Source organism: Uloborus diversus, chromosome 1 (genome assembly GCF_026930045.1).
Source record: "Uloborus diversus isolate 005 chromosome 1, Udiv.v.3.1, whole genome shotgun sequence".
In the NCBI taxonomy this organism is placed as follows: Eukaryota; Metazoa; Arthropoda; class Arachnida; order Araneae; family Uloboridae; genus Uloborus; species Uloborus diversus.
The window spans coordinates 136,442,925-136,457,850 of NC_072731.1; positions in this window are offsets into that span (position 1 = coordinate 136,442,925).

Below are 14,926 nucleotides of genomic sequence, written 5' to 3' on the forward strand. Positions count from 1 at the left end.
CAATTGCATGCTTTTTGTTGTTTTAAGAAACTATTATGCAGTATATTCACACAGTATAGTTTTCTGTGAAATACTGCATCCTGTTTTTCTGAAATGTTCTGCAACTTGTTATCCTTGCTTAGATTATCACCATCTAATATTTTTGCCACTTATGTCTCGCAATATCTCTAAAAATTATTAGCGTATTAATGTTCACTTTTTTTTTATTATTGCTTTTAGTGTATACAAACACAAACACATAAAATGATTCCTGTGTGAGTTCCAAACCTAACAGAGGGGATTATTTTTTTTTAAAAAAAAAGGCGTTAAGATTACATTCACCTTTCTAAGACAAAAACTTACATTAAAGCACATTGTTTGTTAAATTATTGATCTAAAACTAAAATTTAATCATTTAAACTTCATATTTTCATTAAACACTTTTGTAAAATCAGTGGTTGGAAAAACTACTTGCAAACTACTTTTGAAATGTAGTCGCTATTTCACTACTATTTGACCAAGCTTAACCTCATTCTTGTTTCAATGATAAAGAAATAATTATATTGAAAAGTTACCATACAATATATAGGCTTTGTTTAAAATTGATTTTCAGGGTTTAAAAGTGATCTAACTTAAATTATTTTAATCTGTTTAAAATGATTTTTTTTTGTCAGGTTTTGGTCTAAAATAAAACATATACCATTAATATATCTTCACTTCCAAACTGTATAGCTATATTTGTTCTGTTATAACTTATGATTTTATATAATTAATGGTATTTTATTGTTTTGTGTAATTCTTAAGCCATTTTTAATTTTGGATGTTATTTTTTATGAATTAACTGATAAATTACTATTGCTGTAGTTTATTTTAAAATATACTAAAATAATTTTGAAATTTTATTTTCTTACTATGTTGCCTTGCCATATTTAACATATGTTGGACTTCTTTTAAAATTTTTAAAACTATATTGTATAATCTTCAAAGCTGTGTACTGTTGCATACTGCTTTTTCTGAAATATTTTTATTAAACTTGTATGTACATGATCTATAGATGTTTATATTACATGCAGTTTCTATTTGTTTTTTAATCCATTGCATGCTTTTTGTTGTTTTAAGAAACTATTATGCAGTATATTCACACAGTATAGTTTTCTGTGAAATACTGCATCCTGTTTTTCTGAAATGTTCTGCAACTTGTTATCCCTGCTTAGATTATCACCATCTAAAATTTTTGCCACTTATGTCTCGTAATATCTCTAAAAATTATTAGTGTATTAATGTTCACTTTTTTTTATTATTGCTTTTAGTGTATACAAACACAAACACATAAAATGATTCCTGTGCTTTTATCCATTTATTTTTCTTTTAAATCTTGAGATAAAAAATGCTCTGAGGTTACTTCAAAGTTCTTTCTGTTTCAACTTAAATAGCTGCAGGTAATGGTGTGACATTGATATCTATGTTTTTCTTAACACTGATGTTTTGTGTTCCATGTTTCTTTGAAAATTTTAAAAATCATTGACTGCATTTTGTGTTTTAAATATACTGTGTACAATTCAATTCAACTGAAAATATATCTTAGACCACATTTTTTTCTCTGATGCTTCTTTCCCCCCCCCCCCCTTGTGTTGCCTAGTTTTAAAAATATTACCAACTCCTTTTACTAGTTCACCATTTTTAGTTTTCATATTACAGTCGACTCCCGCTGCAACACGATCCAACTTACGCGAAATGGCTATAACGCAAGTTTTTCGAGAGTAACGAAGTTTAGAGCTAAAGCGAATTTCTCACTCTCACCAGGAAAATATTTGGAAAAGAATCATGATGTTAAGTTTTGGTTTTATCATTCACTACTAAACATTGACTTTGTGAATGTACTTTGATTCTTTCAGCACCACTGACTGCGCAAATTCTCACACACTGCACAATAAACATAGTTTTATAAGTGTGTAACCCACCACTCCTCATATTTTTCATTTATTTATTCTAAATATGAAAGGTGATGAAATAGTGTAGCACCTAGGCACACTGTTTCATCTGAAGTTTGAAGATGGAAACAAAAACCAAAAGTTTGCGACAATTTAAGAAGAGGTAAAGATTCTTTATAAGCTTGAACAACTGAAAAGTGGGTAGATCTTTCATACGTATGATTAAAGGTCAAGAGAAGGCAATCCGTTTAAGTCCAGACCTTAGTTTTAATATGCCGCTCGCAGAGTAGTGTTTAAGCAAAATACAAACATTATGAAATTGGAATCTGTTCTTGTATTGTAGATTATAGAGACCTTGAAAGAGGGGTGTTACCACAGATGTAAATGTTATAAAAGTAAATGCGAAGCTACTGTATTTAAAAATATATTAGAATGATGATCAGATTGCACAGCATAAATCATCATCTTCAATTTTTAAGTTATAAATGTAACTTATTGTATCTACTGTATAACTCTTACAGTACAGTGTTTCAATAAGGCAGCTTTTTTTTAAATTCAGTAAAAAATCAACTCCTATGTAAGAAACGGTAATGTATAGTTAAAAAATGATCTAAAACGTTTAATAAGGTGTTTAAAAATGTCTAAAATGATTGGGTATGTTAATAAAAAAGTCATATTCACAACACTTTTCCACAACGCGAACTTTCGTCTTATGCGAGGAGTCTTGGAACGCATCCTCGCGTAAGTCGGAACCCGACTGTACTCGGTTGGAACATTAAAAGGTGCTTGAAAACTATCCCAAATAGTCCATGTTGATTTTCAATGTTTCATGTTTGTAGATTTGCATGAATTACTCACCCTTTATTACCTTATTTAAAATTAAGGTATTTTTGATATTTTTTTATATTAATTACCATTATTGTTATTATTTTGACTTTGCTTAAACAGTTGAAACTTTTAGATATAAATTTTTAAATACATGCTGTGTATTCACTTTTCTCATAAAAGCCTTTGTTTGAGTTTACAAGACTTACACTGTATGTAAATTGTTCAATCCTACAAAACATCAGATATTTTTTGGGTTGATGTATCAATACCATTTGATGTTTTAATTTTGAACGTTGATGTATCGAAACATCAGTTTTTTTATTGATGTCACACCACTAGTTGCAAGTATTTTATTTTCTGATTTTTTATTTAAACTTTTACCCTAATCTTCTCTCTTGTAAAACAAAAAGTGAAAAGAATAATAATACTAATAATTATATATCAGAAGCTGCTTGTGATACCAAATGATTTTTACTTTTTTCCTCTAATTATTTTATCATACATATCACCGCCTCAGAGCAACAGTAAGATATCTTAATGTTATTTCTGGGATTAGATATCTTACTGTTGCTCTGAGGCGACAATATATTTGCAATTCTCAAGCTTAATAAGATTTTACTAAAAAGTGTATTTTCGCATGTTGCATGCTATATTTTAGTAATGTCATTTATGTATTCAGCACTGTTTGCCATTTGGACTTGAAAATTGGTGTTGAAAGATATTTTCCTATTGGTTATGTATTTTAAATTTTTAATACAAGATTTGTTTCTCTCTTTAATTTCATTCCATTTTCTCATAAATACTAGTAAAAGTGATTAACCCATCTGTTCCCTATAGTTTCGTAAAAGAAAAGCTCTTCCTGTTTTATTTTTGCAATAACATCTTTAAAGTGTAAGATTTATAAGCAACATTCCATAAATTAAGGGGAAAGCCTATGTATTTCAGTTAGGTTCTATAACAATGTTATTTCTTAAACAAAATGTTAACATTGTTTCTAGCACCTACTATATTTTAAGTATTATTTTTTTTTTTTTTAATTTATTTTTTAGGGATTAAAATATTTTTATTTCTGCTGGAAATGCAGGTTATGCATGTGGGTCATTCTCCTACAAAGTGGAATTTTGCTATCCTGAAATTTTTAATTTTTAAACTTTTCAGGAAGGATGCAGTTTGGCATTTTTTTTTGAAAGACAAAATATGTGTCTTGGAAAAACTACAATGGTTCATTAAACATGTACATTTATTTTGCAGATAATGATGCTTTAGTTTGTTAAAAGGACAAAAAGTATCATTACCATCCCATGTTAAAAAATCGTGAGAAATTCTAAAAAATATATTTTTTAGTGGTTTTAAGGTTTACAATTAAGTACCAGCAATAGCCTGACAGAAAATAAAGATCAAATGTATCATTTTAAGTCTTTTAATAAATTTAAAATAATTTTGAGATTCTTTTTTTTTATATAAAAATATACTGAATGCATTACATCATTCATTTTCACTCATCCAAATTTAAGTCTTATAACCTAAAGTAAGTATGTTTTGGAAAATACTAGAAGAACTAACTATTTAAAATACATTTATTAAAAAATTGAACATTAATAGTTTGAGGACCAGCAATTCTGTAGCAAGGATGGTAATGACTGGAAGAATAGTAATGATCATGGCAGGTTGGAAACGATGCATACATGTTTAAAATAACTTTAAGCAAACAAACAGTAAAATTAATGTCAAAATGCTGTTTGTTTTTTTAAACAGAATACTATGACCTCATTGTTTATGTATTTGTTTTGCATTAAATACAGATGCTGCGAGTTTCTCTACCGAATTATGTTCCCTATTTGCTACACAGAAATATCTTAGAAATGAGTATAGGAGGATCTTTAATAACGCAAAAAATGTGTTCTGTGGCTATCTGTTGCTTGTCATCTTCTGTGGACAAGCAACAAAATTACTTTTTGTTTTTGATCAGAACATAAAGTGGATTCTCAGACTATTACTCTGGTTTGAATCAGCAACACCTGCACATTAAGGTATGAATTAGTTATCATCCTATGGCAAATTACATTTAAAACCGATCACTTTTAAATATAATGTACTTCACAAAATGATTGTTAACTGGGAACCATTGACCATTAAAAATAACAGCAACCCACTGCCCAATAGGTACTTATTATACAAGATAATTGAAAAAAAAAAAAAAAAGTACAGTAAAACCTCTCAAATGCGGACACTAACGGGACAAATCTTTTTGTCCACAATAGAGGGGAGTTTGTAGGACAGGGGTTAAATAATGTTATTTGCCTTGGAATCGGGGAATTGAAAATTGTTCGCATGCGAGGGGTGTCCGCACTTGAAGGGTGTCGGTTAAGAGGGGTTTTACTGTGTAAGAAAATTATGCATCTAAAATATTAAAAACAATTCAATGTACTGAGTTTGAAGGTAAAAATGTTTATAATTCAAAACACAAAGCAAATAATTGTATTCTATCCTCATTCTGTCATTACCATCCAAATCTTTATACTTTGTGCTGTATGGTCATGATGTGGATGGTAATGATATTTCACTGTATTTTACCTGGCATGAGCTAAACTGTTGCTACCATTCTAAAAATTTTCCACATTTTGATCAAAGGTTCATCTAATGTAAGCAAATAAAAAACAAAAATACATAATAATGTTTAAAACAACTATCAATAGGTATGGATGGTAATGACAGCAATAAAACTTTTTCTACTTAATTTGATAGCTACACATCTAAGCAAGACGCATGAAGATTTCCACACAGTAAATTTTTGCTTTTCAAACAACTTAAGGTGGCTGCTACTAAAACTGAATACTGTTTGGGTTGATAGTACCACCAAGTGGTTATGAAAGAGTGTAAAAACTGTAAGATGGTAATGATGCAAAATGTCAGGAACAAATTAAAACTATTTCACTAAAATTTCAAAATTGCAATCAAACAAAAAAGAAACGTTGTTTTGAATTTGATTATGCGAGGCAATTATGAAGAAATTTTTTCAAGGCATTTTTTAGTTTTATTTGCAGTATAGTTACATCACAAAAGACAAACATTGGGTCGAGGGACAGTGGATGGTACTGACTTTTTAGTATATCTTTTTAGTCTCAACAAAAATAGGTATTGTCTGTCACTGTTAAATCCATGTTATTTTGTTCGGTAGAAGGTGACAAATAAATAGTATTAAACAAATAATAATTGAAAAAGATTTTTGAGGTTGCAGCGAACATTAGACGGAAAATTCCACGTTTCTAGAGAATTGAATGACCCATATGTTTAATGTTTTTGCTCCTTATACAAAGTAGGTAACACAACTACTACACAAAAAATATTTTTTAACTTTATAAAAGGAGAATATGTTAAGTAAGAGAATAAAATTAAACATGACTTGATTTAATTTACTAAAAATGCCTAGATTTTATTTGTGATACTGTTTTATTACTTATTGCTCTATTTTTAATTTTAAGTTTCTTTATTTTCTTGTGGTGGTATAAACTGATATGTTATCAAATTAAAATACTAATTTCCCTGCTGTTGCCTTTCTTTGAACTGAAAATTGCATATCCTTCAAAAAGCTTTTGTACCTTGCTTTTTAGGATTTTTTTAAAAGCATTTATTGTTAACAATTTTAAATATTTTTATGCTTCTTGCATTTTAGAGTTATATCTGTTATGTTCTTATAAATAAAATATTTTGTTTGCAATATGTATGTCTCATAATGTGAACAATGTGATTCTTTTATACAAACTTGCACTAAAAATTGATACAAAACAAGGGATAAGCTTTTCAAACGTTCTTTCAGACAACAGTTCTGGGAAAAGTTTATCATGCTAGAATTGGCTAAAACATTAAATCATAATATCAGTAAAAATAAAAAAATATTAGCTTACACTTTTCGGGATTCGTACGGCCTTGAAAAGTGTTTAAAAAAAATAAAAGTTCATTTTCAAGGGCTTGAAAACCTTCAAAAAGTTTGAAAGGTTTCTTAATGCTTGATTTCGGGCCAAAGCCCGAAATTTTCTTGATTTGAGGCTTTGGCCGGCCAATTCGCGAATTGACTTGGGACGATCAGCCATAGTACGAAGAAAGAAATCAAGAGCAGCGTTTTACTCACTTTTAAAAATGAATTATTTTGAAAAGAGTACTTTGGTGTACTATTTTTTCTTAAGTACACTTGTTTCAGAAATGAGTTCAAATATAAGTGATACTTCTGTGTTGAAAATATGCTTGTAATCAGGGCCGCGCCAACCCTGATCGGCGCCGTCGTGCAAATGTCTTTTGAGCGTCTTTATGCTTTGGCGTTCGAGGAAAATATAGTTCACACCTGGTGGGAAGTTTTGTAGACAAATATAAAACGGAAAAAATTACGTTTGGCATTCAGTTTATACAAAAAAAAAAAAGTGTGAAAATTAAATTTCGTACTATGGTGTACGTTTTTACTTCATCTCCCGAAATTATTTTGAGTTCAGCAGCTTCTCTGATATGCTAATGCGTTTTGAAAGTAGAAAATGTATTAATATCTAAGTTAAAGCCACTTTGAATATCTATCTGATCTCTAAGTGATGAATAATTAATAAAACTTTTATGACAGTCAAAACATAACAACAGGAGCAGTGACGCAACTAAAAAACAGGTTTAGGGGCACAAATTGAAAAAAAAAAAAAATCTCTTTTATTAGAGAGGTCCGGGGATCGTTCCCGGAAAATTTTTGAAATATGTAATTTGAAAAACGCTATTTTAGATGATCTTTGGTGGTGTTATGGGGGAAAAGGGTACAAGGCGATCTGCGGAAATTTATAGAAATTGAAGCTTTAAAACATGATTGTATAGTTCATATCTATAGACGTTATAATAAGGAATGGAACTCTGAGATTCTACCCGATCGTTTTTTACTTTGAAAAATAGATATAAATCAATTCCCTTTTTCTCCCACCAATTTTTCGAAATTGAACAAAAACGCAATTAAAGACACTTTGAAGATTTTTACAAGAAGGGAATTCTGGAGCTCCCACCCTGAAATATTTTTTAAAATTAAAGTCCTAAAAACCTAAACAGTATTCTATGATATTAGGAGAAGTGGTTCAGAGGCTATTCTAACTTAGGTTTTTCAAAAGACTTATGAAAAATTTAAGTTTTTATGATATTTAAAAAAGGAAGTTCGGAGTCCTTTGCCCGAGTATTTTCTGAAAATGAAATCTTAAAAACGTGATTGTAAGACCATATTTGGTGACATTAGGGCCGGCATTCTTTCGAAATTGAAGCTATAAAAACGCAATTGAAGTGATTTTCAAACGAAGTTTCAAGTGATGTTGTTTCGGATTCGGGAGCTTGCTCAAAATTTTGTGAAATTGAAGATCTGGAAACGAAATTTAAGATGCTCCGTAATGCTTTTAGCTGAGGGGGGGGGGGAGCGATTCGGCAGAATAGCATTATGAAAACTTCCTTATTTTCAGGCGAACTGGAAGAAAGAAAAGAAATAGGACGGAGACGGAGTAGCTGACCAATTTATGGATATTAAAGTTTTAACCCAACACATCATTACTTTTTCCTCATTAAAATCACTTCGTTGGACGCGTCCCCCCCCCCCTCAGAAGTAAATATTTTCGAAAAACATTCAACTAAGCATTCTGGAGGGGAGGGGGCACGGGGCGGTGCAACCAAAGGGGTGTCCTCTGGACCCCACCCCCCTCTGGTTGCGCCACGAAACAGTAGGTGACTTATTATATTTCTGAATTAAAGGATAATATTGCAGAGGATATTCCGCTTTAAAATCTGAAACTGAAACTTGCCGTTAAAACGAAAACTTCCAACTTACGAAATCGTTGGAAAGGCACTGAATTTAATGTCTAAAACTAACACATTGTCCAAAGCTGTTCCTTAAATTTAATACACAAATAGTTGAAGAAAAGGGGGATGGAGGAATTGAGTAATCATGGTCAAGTCGTTAATTTTCGGAACTAAAAGTTAATTTAAATTAGTCTACAAAAAATGCATATTACGCTGAAGTAAATATGCTAATGTGCTTACCGTATTTCTTAATGTATGATAACATGATGCAGTGGAATTACCAAAGACAGTAGTTAAAAATCACAAAAAGACACATTCCACAAATTATAACATATTCACCGCAAGAACAAAAATGGAGAATAGCAAATTTCTTGCGCTGTTTCGTATGTTCAACCTTGTGAAATAATAGACGTACCGAAATAGCATTCATGACTCCACATATGAAGAAAAATGCCGATGTATGAGTTAATTATCATCACGTGTTTTCAGTGTAAAAGATTGCGCTTCTGAATAGCTTATTCGGACACAACAAGGCATCACCCCCCCCCCCCCTTATAGATAGGCAGCAAGGAGGATTGTTTGTTTTAATAAGCAGTATAATTTCACAGGTGCTTTAATAGAAAAATGAAAAGTTCAATTTTATTTTTTTGGTTGGAGATTTTTTCTCTCATTTGGAGCATTGATTCGTACAGCTCGGCGCCTTTTAGGCTCTGGCGTCGTCGTGCGTCGCACGACTTTGCACATAGGGACGCCGCAGCCCAGCTTGAAATGCATAAAAATATCTCGTGTTATTCTGTTTATGTATTTAAGCCATAATAAATAATATTTAGTGAAAGTTCTTGATGTAACAGCGTGATATAGCGTGAAGAATATTTGATTTATGCCCTTCAAAACAAATGCGTTACCTCAAATTTATAAGTACAAAGGCAAATTAAGTACTCAATTTTCCACTATCTTTTAAAGGTGATCCTTAGTCTTTTTCTGCTACATACACCTAATGTGAAAGATCCCATATCCCATTGTCACCCGAAACATCGCTTCAAAAAATGAAAAAATATTTTTTGAAAGCGTTAAATAAGAGTTCATTAAAACAAATAAGGAAAAATAGTTTTGTTGTGAATATAATCAAAAGATATTTCTTTGTTGGCACAATCTGTCGACTTTCACCAACAACATGTCCGTTTTTATATTTTAAACGTAAATACCATTATATTCATTTTAGTTTACTCTAAATATTGTCTTTTCCTTTATAAAAGAGCTCGTATTTAATGAATCGGGATTTCAGAAGAGAATGTAATCTGGAAAATTTAGCATTTAGTTTATGGGATAGAAAAAGACTGAAGATCGTCCTTAAAACATTTCTTCATAGCTCTTGCTCGAGTTAATCTAGTTGACAGCGCATTGGGCTGCAGATCGAAGCTCGAATTTCTCTCTCTGCTACTATGTCAGTCGTCCGTCGAGCTTTCGTTTGGCAAATTGATAGGCTTGCATATTTTTTCTGAAGATTTGGAGAAACACATACAAGCAGAAGTTACTCAAGAATGAGTATATTTCACTGATTTTTAAGTATTCTGCTTTAATAGTGAGAGTTTTACTTATTTCAAATAATGGAAACAATTACAATAGTGTAAAGTCCATTGTTAATTACTTCAAGTTGAACTTCCATACTGTAAAAACAATTGTTTAACCCAATTGTGTAAAAAGAAAAAAAAAAAAAACAGAAGAAAGAAGTTAATCGCGATACGCTAAAAATTTACCAGAAAACATAAGGCTTTAAATGTTTAGTACTAACATCCTATATAACACAAAATATAATCGTAAACAAAGTCGTATGTACAAAAAAACTTTAAATATGATCAAGAAAGGAATTGATTTCTTTTAAATCTAATTTGAGTTTCAGAAAATGTTTAAAAACTATCATACACACAGTAAAATGTTCAGAATCACAACAACTACTCGGATTTTTGCTATAAAGCAATCGCTATATCTTAGCAACTAAAAGAAATTGCAAAGTCAACAGCAAAGAATATTGGGATACGAATTATGATTTCAAAAGAAACGTGATTATTTTACATACATTCTTGATGTAAAAGAAAACTACATTTTGAGGAAGAAGGAATGAATAATATAACTAGCAGTTACCTTTAATTGGATTACTTGAGCAATCCTGCCTCAGCACACCCGAACATGGCTATCGATACCTTGAATTCATTAGTTTCTCTTTGAAACTTCCCGTATGAAAAGAAACACCTTTTACGCAATCTAAAACAGTTTTAGTTTTTTTCTGTTATTTAGCCAGAGCAGTATTAAACTGTGAGAAAAAACAGTATATTACTATAAAAACAACAATTATTTTTCGCAGTGTAACTTATTTTAGAAAGAGCAATGGAGGGGAAGGGGCGGCACTTTTCAACCTCGCCTAGGGCGGCAAAACTACTAGAGCCGGCCTTGATTGAAAGAAGCAGCATTTAATTGTCTTAGGTTTTGAATATATTTTCGATCGAGTTTAGAATTATCTTAAATTATGTTGCTAAATGACAGCATACTTCTTGATCCATTGCTCCAAGTAAAACTTTGTACAATGTTAACAGTAAAATTCATTGCTTCACTAAGAAGTTGCTAAAATCTAGCATAAATTATTTGAAACCATCATATTAGAAATACTTATGGTGCTTTTACAAATGCCATGAAATTGCTGAATCATGGTGAAAGACGTTTAATATTTCAGCATTTCCCTCTACTACGTTTAATATTTTGATTAGCCTGAAAAAAAAAAAAAAAAGGCATTCAGAACAGTTGCTTTTATCTGAATCTGATCCTGCTGCGATCTCTTAGATAACCACTATACTGCACTCTGAAACGATTATTTTATGTATTAACACTAGCCGCCTTCGGCGACCAGCTGGTCCGCCTTTTTACGCCAGGGTTGCCGCCTTCGGCGGCTGCATAGACAATTTAGCGACGGTATTAATAAATGTTTTTCTCTATGTATCAATATTATCATCTGCCTTTTTACGCCAATGTTGCCGCCTTCGGCGGCTGCTTAAATAAGTTTCGTGGCGGTATCAATCGATCTATATCTATATCATTATTAATTTAAATAAAATATTTTCTAGATCTATCTCCAGTTCCGTCGTTTGGAATATTTTTAAAGGAGGGGGAGGGGAGACACAAACTGCTTGCACTTCATGCAAATTTTGTCGAAAAATAACAAAAAACACTTCCACTTTTACTTAAAAACATTGTTTTTTCAAAGTCATGGTATGTGTGTGTGGGGGGGGGGTGCATTGACACCCCGTTGAAGTTCCTTAAATAACGGGCATGTCTCTTTCTTGCTCTCCATCTACTATATCGACCTCTGCATTTGTCTATCTATCTATCTATCTATCTATCTATACGATCTATGCGTATCTACCTCTGACAGTAATTAACAATGTTTTCAAATCGCAGCGGCGCCCCCCCCCCCAACCCCCGTTGTTGATCTTTAAAAAACGGGGTCTGTCTATCTCTCACTGTACATCGACCTGTAGATTTATCTTTCTCTAGATCCATGGAAATTTACCTCTGGTAGTAATTAACAATCTTTTTTCAAAGAAAAAAAAAGTATTAATTCGAAAACAAATTAAAAAAAAAAAAAAAAAAAAAAAACACACATTTTTTGTACACTCAATGTATATCTATCTACCTATTCGATCCATCTCTAAATTTTCTCATCTATCTCTATTTATTTTGAACGAACCTCCAATCTTATTCCCTAACAAAAAGAAAATCATGCAAAAAAAGCGTGCTTACTTATTTATTAAAATAGCACAAAAAATTAGTGTCTCTGTGGTACCCGGAGTTTGCCCAAGTATAAAAATCATTGTTTTTATTGGAATTCAAAAAAAAAAAAGTAACTGGGACCAAAACGATCCGATGTGATCCGTCTGATTAACCAAAATCGAATGTTTAGCAAAACATCCGGGGGGGGGGGGGGGCAAATGAAATACCTGGAAAGAAGAAAAAAAGCGATTGAATCCTTCGAAAGGAAGAAAAGAAAAAAGCAAGTTACGTACTTCAGTTAGATCACGTGGGTGCGTTACGTCGTATTCGAAGCGGTCAGCGGATCTTCGGTGAAGCGATAGCTCATATCTTCGTTCTGCCTTTAAAAAATTGTAAAAAAAAAACTTTTGAATATTTTTGAAAACTTTTTTTTTTCTATAGAAGACGAAATGTTCTGGCTTCTACATAGTAAAATTGTAGAAAAGAGGTTATTATATTTTTCACGGGATGCGTTTAAAAAAAATTAAACCCAGAAAAAAAATGCAAAATAAAGGTTTTTTCAAAAATTCATGAAAAATACAAAAATTGCTTTATCTTCAAAATTTTTTTGTTCATCATATTTAAATTTTAATTACTGACACTATAGTACCAAAAATATTTGTCTGGCGCGATTGGTTCGGGGCCTGTGAGGTTAAAAGTACTAAAAAGTGCTAAAAATCACATAAAACATTAAATAACTTTTTTTCAAATTAAAATATCAAAAATCGAAGCCCGAGGTGCACAACTTCAGCAAAAACTACACCTTTATACCAAATTTCATCTTTCTAGGCCTTACCGTTTTCCCGGGATGCGCGCCACTCATACACACACACACACACACACACACACACACACACACACACACACACACAAACAAACAAACATCTTATTTTATTATATGTATAGAAGATTAAATTTCCGACACTATAGTACCAAAAATATTTGTCTGGCGCGATTGGTTCGGGGTCTGTGAGGTTAAAAGTACTAAAAAGTTCTAAAAATCAAATAAAACATTAAATAACTTTTTTTCAAATTAAAATATCAAAAATCGATGCCCGAGGTGCACAACTTCAGCAAAAACTACACCTGTATACCAAATTTCATCTTTATAGGCCTTAACGTTTTCCCGGGATGCGCGCCACACACACACACACACACACACACAAACATCTTATTTTACTATATGCATAGATAGATTAATGCAGGAGTTCCCAAACATGGGCGGATTTAGGCTGTGAATTCTGGAGGTGTAACAGTACAGCAGTGGCGTAGCTAGGGAGGGGTGAAGAGGGTGGTCCGCCCCGCATACTTTTCGGGGTGGCGATTCAGGTCTTTTGATGTGGGAAAAAAGTCAGATAAGGGAATCATACTTTAAATCTAATCCTGGAGGCAAAAACATTGATATATAATTTTTTGCTATGACTGAACGATCATTTCAGTGTTCAAAGTTGAAATATTTCCGTAGTAAACCCCTGAACCTTCCTCACTCACTTAACGTCCTCTAGGACAGTCTTAAATTGTATTTTTAAAATTTAAATTTCGAAAAATATTCAAATAATATCAATTATATTTCTGTAATACAGTAGACCCTCGTTTTACGCGGGTTTATTTTACGCGGTTTCGATTACACGCGGTTTAAGATTTGATACTTTAATTTTATTTTACGCGGATGAGTTTCGGTTTTACGCGGATGCGGCAATGCAAACAGATAACATTTTCCTCTCTTTCAAAATCCAGACTCCTAAAGACTGCAGATTACACGTAATCAACTGCATTTTGGCGTGCTAATAACCGAACTTGGGCCCTTGGAGACATTTCAAGCGGTTGGTTCCAGAGCTCTTTCCAGAAGTAAAGTTATTAAATTGACACAGTTCAGAACTCACTGGAAGAAGAGCTTTTTATGAGTGACAAAGGAGGCCAAAACCAACGAGTATACCGAATTCGGTGACCAAAAACGTTCACATTCAAGATTTTGAGCCATTCCTAGACAATAGAAATCATCTTTCTGATTTGTTAGGGATAGAAGATTTTATCATGGAAATGATGCAAATGATCATGGATGCGTTAATGCTCTGCAAAGAATTACAGAGAAATACTCTTAATGACTGCCAAACCACTATCATAGCCACCTCTTCTTTATAAACAGAACACGAAATTAATTTTTGTTTTCTTTACGCTTGTTGTGCATAAAAATCGATGTAAGCACACGTTAAACTTATTATACAATTAATCATCATTAGAATGAAGTATTTTTTTAACTACGGAACCTAGAACCTATTTTAACATTACTATTAGGCCTCAATTTACGCAGTTTCGTTTTACGCGCCATTTTCGTGGAACGTTACCCCCGCGTAAAACGAGGTTTTACTGCATAATATCTGTTTCTGTATGTAAATATCAAATATATTTCTGTAAAAGTTCTTTCTTTGCCAGTGTTGAGTTAATGCGGGGAAAACAAATTGTTGGAACTTCGTTACCGAATAAAAGCTGCCTCCCTATCGTCCCCAAAGGCTAAAACTGACTTCAGTTTTGAAGAAGATTCGGTAGAGACCCCCCCCCCCCCCACACACACAACGTTACTTTTA